We start from the raw sequence: 8,688 nt of genomic DNA, 5'->3' as shown, positions 1-8,688 counted from the left end.
CATTCAACTTCTCTGGCAGATTCAGCTGTGCTGGGCTGGAGCCAGGTGGATGTGCATCTTTGCCTAATGTTTTCCCTCGATGGAGCAGAAGAAACATAGTTTGTTTTGGTCCTGTCATGGCCTGTTGGGGCTTTGCTCGATGGTGAGATGCCCTAATACATATTGATAATCATACACTGATGGTAATGGTAATAAACCACCTTTGTCACAGCGCTCAGGCATGGGAGAGTAGAATGGATTAGCCCGGGTATTATTTTCCCTTTCTTGGCCATATTTCACTGCTGCTCTGTGAAACACCACGCCAAACTCATTGCATATTCTGCAAAGCACATATGGTGTTGTATTAAAAATTTGGAGGTAAATCCAGAGTTATGAAGCGGCAGGAGCAGTACTTGGAGGCCCAATGCAGCAAAACAACTTAATGTCAGTCACTAATCTAGTTGCAGGTGTTCAGAAGAGCAGAGCTCAATTAAAACCAAATTGGCTTTCACACAGTTATTCAAATTAGTTTAGAATCAAATGCTCACAAACTAAATATGCTTACCTGGGCAGAATCGGGCCTCTTCCCTTCACCTCCCTCCCTGCTCCCACATACCAAGACACAGTCGGGATGGGAGGAGCTGGAATAAAAATGAATTTACATTTAAATCAGCCTGGAAGCTGAACAAAAAAATGTGATCAGGGTCTGTGCTTTTCCCAGTGCCTTAATCAAAGTTTTGATGTGATGACACACACCCCGTGAGAAGTTGCCTGGCTAGTATCTCAAGAGAGGGCCGAGGTAATAAGTTATTAATGTGCTGCCCATGCCGCAATTAAGCATCAATTAAAACCACAGGTTGTGTGTCTGACATATTACCAGACTCTAAACCTTTGAAACCTCTTCCTGGCTTCTACATAAAGCTCACTTCTAAGTGAGTCTCATAAAGTACATTTCTCATTTGGTTATAGTGCAGAAGATTAAAATGAGCCATCTGTAAGACTTAAAAAAAAAAAACTATTAAAAGAGCATATAAAGAGCAGCATATCACAAGAGTAAATGCTGTTAGCTAGTTGGGTCATTTACCTGTGTAGGTAGCTCAAGCTGCCCAGACTGGGAGCTCGGAGCACAGAAGAGTGTTGGTGTTTGCATCTTTGGCACTTTTAACAGTACAGTTTGTAAGAATTAGCTACCTGTCAAATTCATATTGCAAAAAATAGGGAGCAGCGTACCACAAGAGTAGCCACTGTGGCTGCCATTAGCTAGTTAGTTCAATTTGCTGTGCAGCTAGGTGACTCTGCCCGGACTGGGAGCTTGAAGCACTGGACGAGTGCTGATGTTTACATCTCTAGCACAGGAGCTTTTGCTGGTAGGAAGAGGTTTTCAGGCAGGGGAGGGGGGGTCCAGTGGAGAATGCTGCCAGGAAGTGGCACCAAAATGGGTTTAGCCGCCTCCAGGTGAACATAGCCAGAGTGGGACTGAGCACAGTTTTTGAGTCAGGTCAGGCAATTATCAGAGCCCACCTCCAGAGGCCTTGGTGGGATTATGGCGAGGTTAGAAGCCAAACCTGGCGAGAAAATCACTTCAACTTTTTTTGAACTGAAGGCAGCCTGGATGCCGCAGTGGCTTACCATTGCCCTTGTAGGTACAAAAGTGGTATTACCAGACAGGGCCGGCTGAAGCTAACTAAGCATGCTAACTTCAGTACATATCTCTGCAACACAAAACATAGACGACATAACATCAAGACTGTTATTTCTTCATATTAAGTTGATAAATTTTGTTAATTTTTGAATGTTTTAAATGTACGATATATAAGTTCTGCTGCTATGGTTCTCTCTCACATAAGCACAGCAACAAAAGATGTAATTTGATGGCATTGTGAAGTAGAGTGGGATCATGGGAGTAGTTATTTTCACTGTGAGAATCTATCTGACATGACTGAAGCAGAAATCAATATTATGAATTTCTCTGCGTTTGAACATTGCTGAATGCTGAATTGCTAACATGTAGATTATTTTAATGCTGAAATGTTACATATTACTTTAGTTTAGCTTTAAACTAAAATTCTTACATATTGCTTTTTTAAAGATTCAGAACATTTCAGGTTGTCTTCAATGTGTATCTGTTAATCTGTGAGGTGAGCTGCCATAGAGAGATTAATAAAGTTGTATCAGATTAGATTAAATGATCGTGTAAGGGCAAAAGTTGCTGATTTGGGGCTATCAGTCATGTTGTAAATTAGATATCTCTTTTCTTAAATGGAAGATTGGAGTCAAAGTATTCATCACTAGTATGATTAGATATTCCTCGAAAGAAAATCATCAGTCTTCTCCTGTGGTTGACACTGAAAAACGCTGAGTAAGCCTCTGCATCTCAAAACCCCAGCAGCTGCTTTGTAAATCTTAATTGCAAGATTCATCTATTTCTCTCAAACTTAGGCTATTGAAGAAATTAAGCACGCTGTAGTGGGTGGGTGGAATTAATCACATTATTTGCGTCCAGATTTTGCCGTAACAGATGTGGTGCTATAGTGCTGAAATTTGAATGAGTTATTGTCTCTGACTTTCCTGGGAAACTCCACCAATCAGTAGGATACAGTGTGCAGTATCTGATTGCACTTTAGTTTACAGTACAATAAGACGTAATAAACCATACTTTGTAACAAATTAGACAAAACTCGAAATAATATGTTCTTTATTAGACATTAATTATATACCCAAATTAGATGCCATACCCTAAATAGTACACTAATGAATGGATAATGAAGTACTAGACCCTTTATTAGAGGCTAATGAGGGGCACAGCTGTACTGTAAACTAAAGTATTTTCTCTATTCGTGACTGCACATATTTGACATAATACTGTGGGGCAGATAACATGATTTGTGATTTGCGTCCCTAATTAACCTTTAAGAAAATCTATATGGCTCTAATGGTGGGAAATAATACACTTTAGTTTACGGTACAATTGTGTTGTGATCTCTCTAATGAAGTCTAATGCTGTCTAAACATTCATTTTTAGTTTTTGTCCAATTTGATACAAAGTACAGCTTGTTACATCTTATTAGTGTACAGTAAAATAAAGTGAGAAGAAGTGTCTTTACCACAAAAATGTGTTACCATAAGTGTCAGCAAGAACACATTTCTACTGTAAAATATTCCTCCTCGGTTCGGTCATCACACTCCAAGTACAGCTGAGGATGACAAAGTATGAAGTTTGACAACATAGAACTGAGTCTGACAACCTGAATCAAGTGAAATATGTCAGCCTCACTTTTCTTCTTGTTGGTTTTTAGTTACTCCTCAATTTTTAACCTCCATTCACACATTCGCTTTCTTTCCCCATTTACCTTTTTTTTTCTTCTTCTTTTTTATCTGATTTTTCTCTTCCCGTCTGTCTGTCAGCCTGCATATCTCAACCACTGGTCCAGTAGAGAGGAGGATCAGTCAAACTACTTCATATCAAATACAGTATTGAGCTTATTCTGCCTCCATATCATCTCTCTCTGTGACTGTCTTCCTGTCTTCTTCTCCGTATCTGCACAGTCTCTGGTGGACTGAAAGCAGATCAGTCAATCAGTCCAGTACACCCCCCCCCCCCCTCCCATCCAATCGGACTATTTCTCTCCTGATGTTATCTTCGTCTCTCTCTTGTTCTCTGTATGCGGATGTGTGTGCGTGCTCATGTCTGCCTCCCGTCTCCTTGTGTGGCTGTCTCTCTGGTCCAGGAGATGAGGATCAGTCAAATCCAGTGGGAAGTGACCAGCATGTTAACAGAGTCCCCAAGCATCCGTGGGAATCGCGGCCAGGGTTGGATGGCCAGTTGAGGCTAAGTGAGCTTGCCACTGTTGACTAGAGGGAGAAAAGACCCGGTGATCCACTCAGTCAGAAACTCACACCTGAGGTTCCTGACAAATTTGACGTAAATTAGGGCCAGTGGAGCAGTCGAGGCAAAAGACATGTAAGGCGACACCTAATGAAATGGAGTGGTTGTCTTTTTAATAATAAAGGGATAATTTAGATTATTTGATGCTGGGTTTTATCGATAGTCAGTGTATTAGATGAAGTCGAGAAGGACCCAGCCAGCAGCATGGGAGCAAAGCAACTGCTGTGGATGGGGTCAGCAACAAAGGGTATTTTAGCCACTTCAAAAAAAAAGGTCTGCCTGAAAAATCAATATAAGTCTAAGTGTACACTGTGTTTAGAATACTTTCCCCTCTTTCAGATGGGAAACCAAGCCAAATATCATTCTCTCAAAACTAACCAAGCTCCGTACGCAAAAATATTTGTTTTACTTCACCGAACATGGGAGCTACTGGACTACCACTGCCTCAATCTGTTAGTTCATTTGTCCTATTGTTAACTTCATTGTTTTTAATGGTTAGTTCAGATGCACGAAACTCACACAATAATTTAACAGATCGGGGAGGCAGTAGACCAGCAACTCCCTTGTTTTATGACATAAAATTACTGATGTCACCTATGGCATTTGATTGGTTTGGAGAGAACAATGTTTTGCTTATATTAATGTGGTTTCCTGTCAGAAAAGGCTGCCTGACAGCAAAGTAAAGCGGTGAAAATATTCTAATTATAGCATACACAACACAGACGTTTTTTAAGTGGCTAAAATGCCTTTTGCTGCTGACGCTATCCATAGCATGACATTGTTTTGCAACGCATAACTATGTCATCAGTTTTTTCAGGCTGGAAACTGCCTGTGTATAAGATAAATATCGCTCTCTGCAAACCAACCAAAGTCCATAAGCAAAATGAGTAATTTTACCTTACAGAACACAGGAGCTGCTTGTTTACCGTTGCTTTGATTTGTTACTTCATTTGTGTTGCTGTGTGATTGTGACTGATGTTTTAAAAGTTTAGATTCACTTAAGTTACACAATAGCACAAACTAACTAACTCATCAACGCACTGGTAAACTAGCAGCTCCTGTAATTTGAGACATAAAATTACTGATTTCCCCTGTGGAGTTTGGTTGCTTTAGACAGCAATATTTGGCTTCCCATCAGAAAAACCTAGCTGACAGCAAAGTAAATCAGTGAAAATATTCTAAATATAAAGTACACTTTTTTAGGTGAATCTTTTTTAAGTGGCTAAAATACCATTTGTTGCCGACCCTGCTTAGCTTCCATGCTGGTGCCCCAGTAATTAATCCTCAGAACTGAGCACTATATAGATAATGATGAGTCACTAGAGAACAGACTGTGAGATAGTATAGTAATGAGTCGTTTGTGTGGCTGAAATTTATGGATATGAAAGAATGTCTAATTTATGCTTTGACGTGATTGTTGACCTGAGAGGTCTCAGAGCCCTTCACATGTCTCAAACTTATGCGAATAAGCTCCCAGGTGTCTGGAGGTAACAATAAGATGTCGACCTTGTTGATGTTCCCAAGTAACACACACATTGTCTGCCTCCTGTCTGGTTTTATGATGATATGAAAGACGTAGGACATACATAGCTGAGTGAATGTAATGTCAGTTAAAGTTTCTGGTATTAGACTGTGTCCGTGCATTTTGTCAGATTTGTGTTGGGATATTCAAGTAAGGACAAAGTTTTCTTGAGGTTTTATGTGGAGACTGACCAGAGATACAGATTTTCTACATGAATAAGGTAATGATTACTTCATAAATATCTGTGAATCCACATGTTGGCCACTTTCTTCATTAGTAGTTCATGATTAACTGTGAACCAGCCACAGAGGGATACAGAACCTGTAAAAGCTCATTAATTACTCCTCAGTTACTCTTTTTGTGCACTCCCAATAAATAAGCTACTGAGTGGTCCCTCATTGCTTAATGCCAAAGCAAAGTAAAGCATCATCATTCACAACTAACAAGTAGCTATGTCTGGATTTATTGCCTTCACACGCAGCTTCATGGTCAAATCTTCGCCTACATGCATATTAAAATTCCCTCAACGCACAGGCAGACACAAGTGGCTCTCTTGCGACTGGTTCAAATGAAGACTCCACTCCATTCCACCATGAAACACAGTGTTGATCAATATAATGTTAGATCATGTCAACTTACCATAACATGACAAGATATTTAGTTGGCTCTATGGTGCAAAAAGAGAATAGTCAGAGGTTTCTTTATAACAGGTCACATCAAATTATTGTCTGTTACTGCAACTTTTAGGTAACTGAGCATCGATCCATCCATTTTCTTCTGCTCATCTGGGGTCAGGTTTTGGTAGCAGTGGGCTAAGTAAGCTGGCTATTCCATATGTCCCTCACTAGCAAAGTTTCCCAGCTCCTCCTGGGGGATCCCAAGATGTTCCCAGGCCAGATGAGATATGTAATCCTTCCAGCGAGTCCTGGGTCTACCCCGGGGTCTCCTAATCAGATGCCCGAACCACCTCATCTTGCTCCTTCTGACGCAAAGGAGCAGCAGCTCTACTGTGAGCTCCCCCTGGATTTCCATAGAGATAGGGTTCCTCACCCTATCTCTATGGCTGAGCCCAGCCGCCGTACGAGGGACGCTCATTTCAGCCATTTGCATCTGTGATCTCATTCTTTCAGTCACTACCCGAAGCTCATGACCGTAGGTGAGGGCTGGAACATAAATCGACTGGTACGTTGAAAGCGTTCCTCTTCTTTGACAGACAAAACAAGAGCAAATTAAGGTAAAAAAATTAAAACCAGAAGGGAAAAAGGTGCAAAAACATAGTAGAGAGAAGACATAACGATAAAAAAGATAAGAACAATACAAAAATGTAAAAGAATGTCTGTCAGGATTGGGATAAAACCAGTAAGAAACCTGGCTGCTGCATCTTGAAGAAAAGAGAGTGAATTTCAGTTCATACCAGAACGGAGAGAGTTACAGTAGTCAAGTCAGAGAAGATAAATTCCAGGTCAGAGTGTGAGAACATCAGTGTAATTCTGGAGCTGGTTCTTATCTGAAGAAAGCAGGACTGGCCAGATCTTTTGATCTGTGGTTCGAAGCTTTGGTCTGAATCAAATATTAGTCCCAGATTTCTGGCAGATGACAAAGGAGACAAGGAACACAGATCAATGAGTGATTAATGCTTTGTTACTAGTTTTGTGCTGCTCAGTGGCTGATTCACAGTTAATCATGAATGACTCATGGAGAAACTGGTCAGCATGTTGATTCAGATATTGAATGAAGTAATTATTACCTAATGATTCATTGATAGTCTCCTCGTCTGTTCTCTAGTAACTCATCATTATCTACTATATCGTCTTTGATTCTCAGCTATTTCATTAATGATTATATCACTGACAATTTCCCCACTGTGGGACTAATAAAGGAATATCTTATCTTATCTTATCTTATCATTAATTATTATATCATTCTTTGCTCGCTATTTTTTGTATGTGAAGTGTTGCTGTCCATGTAAACATCTTCTCCTTTATTATTTAATCCAGGCACAGTTCATTGTACATGAAAAGGCTTGAAGGTAGAAATTGAGAGCTAATCCTGTAGTGACTTTGCTTTAGATCCTTTGCTAAAAGAGCAAGGTTGTTGTGTATTCAATCTACGACACTGCATCACACACAGTTTCTGGCTTTCGTGTGTTACGTAGGAACCTTGGACCTCAACCAGCTTTACTGATGAAAAGCCTCCAAGGGAACATTAATGAGCAATTTTCTGATAATACAAAACCATTACCCTTGCGGCCAACATAATACCAGGAGTTCATTCAGTGGATATAGACCTTGTTGCAATTTCCCAGTGGTAGAGTAATACTGATTTTTATTTTCTTTGGCAACATTTTAACTGCAAAGAGGTGAGGATAATACCATCAAAAGCAAAGAAAAACACTTTAAATTAAAATTCCAGATTATTCAAGACCACGGTTGCATTGTGTGGAATACAAACAAAATATACCATACAAGAGTAATTAAACAATGGCATATAGAAGGAAAGAATGGCAACATATCAACAAATGTAGAACTTTATTTAAAAAACCTTTATTTGTTTTATTCAGCTTCAAAACAAATAATTTAAATTGTGCTTTGAGATTCTTTGCTAACCCAAGTTTCAAATAAGAGGTCTTTAATTTTTTCATCAAAAAAAGAAATAAATAAAAAAATTCCAACATAAAAGTCAGCATAAAGATTCTTCTTCTGGTATTTATTGACAGAAATGCACTATATTATACATAAACATTGCTGGTTAATAGGTTTTTCTTTAATAGATTGTGTTTAATGTTATATCTCCATACATGTCATGTATAGAAAATGCTGTGGTTATTTTTATTACTATATTACTTGTTATTGTTTGCCTATTGTTACAAACCGGCTCAAGGAATGCAACAAGAAGGGGAGTCCACACAAGGGGTTAATGTAAAAACAAGAATAATTTATTAACCTAAAGCTAACACAGATCATAACACAAACCAAAAAGATCACAAGGTGGATGCCAGCTGGAGGAAGGGAGAGACCAGAGTGAGCAAAGGGCCCAGCTTTTAAGCTCAGAGGCCCAGGTGAGCTCAATCAGCAGATGACCCTCCCATGTCATCCAATGGACAGCTCCAAGCTTTTGGAACCAATGAGGAGCCTGTCCATTATCACCTGGAGACAAGAGGGGAGGGGGAGGGGAGAAAGGGCAGACAGGAGGGAAAAACAAGAAACAAGCTCTTTTCCTGACTGGCATGTAATTATACATTCATCATAATGTCATAAAGTCACTGTATCTTACATCAGGGGTATTTAACCATTGTTGCACT

This window comes from Lutjanus erythropterus, chromosome 2 (assembly GCF_056507025.1).
Source record: "Lutjanus erythropterus isolate fLutEry1 chromosome 2, fLutEry1.hap2, whole genome shotgun sequence".
NCBI classification, from domain to species: Eukaryota; Metazoa; Chordata; class Actinopteri; order Lutjaniformes; family Lutjanidae; genus Lutjanus; species Lutjanus erythropterus.
The sequence above is the reverse complement of the archived record's forward strand: the minus strand, read 5'-3'. Positions refer to the sequence as shown.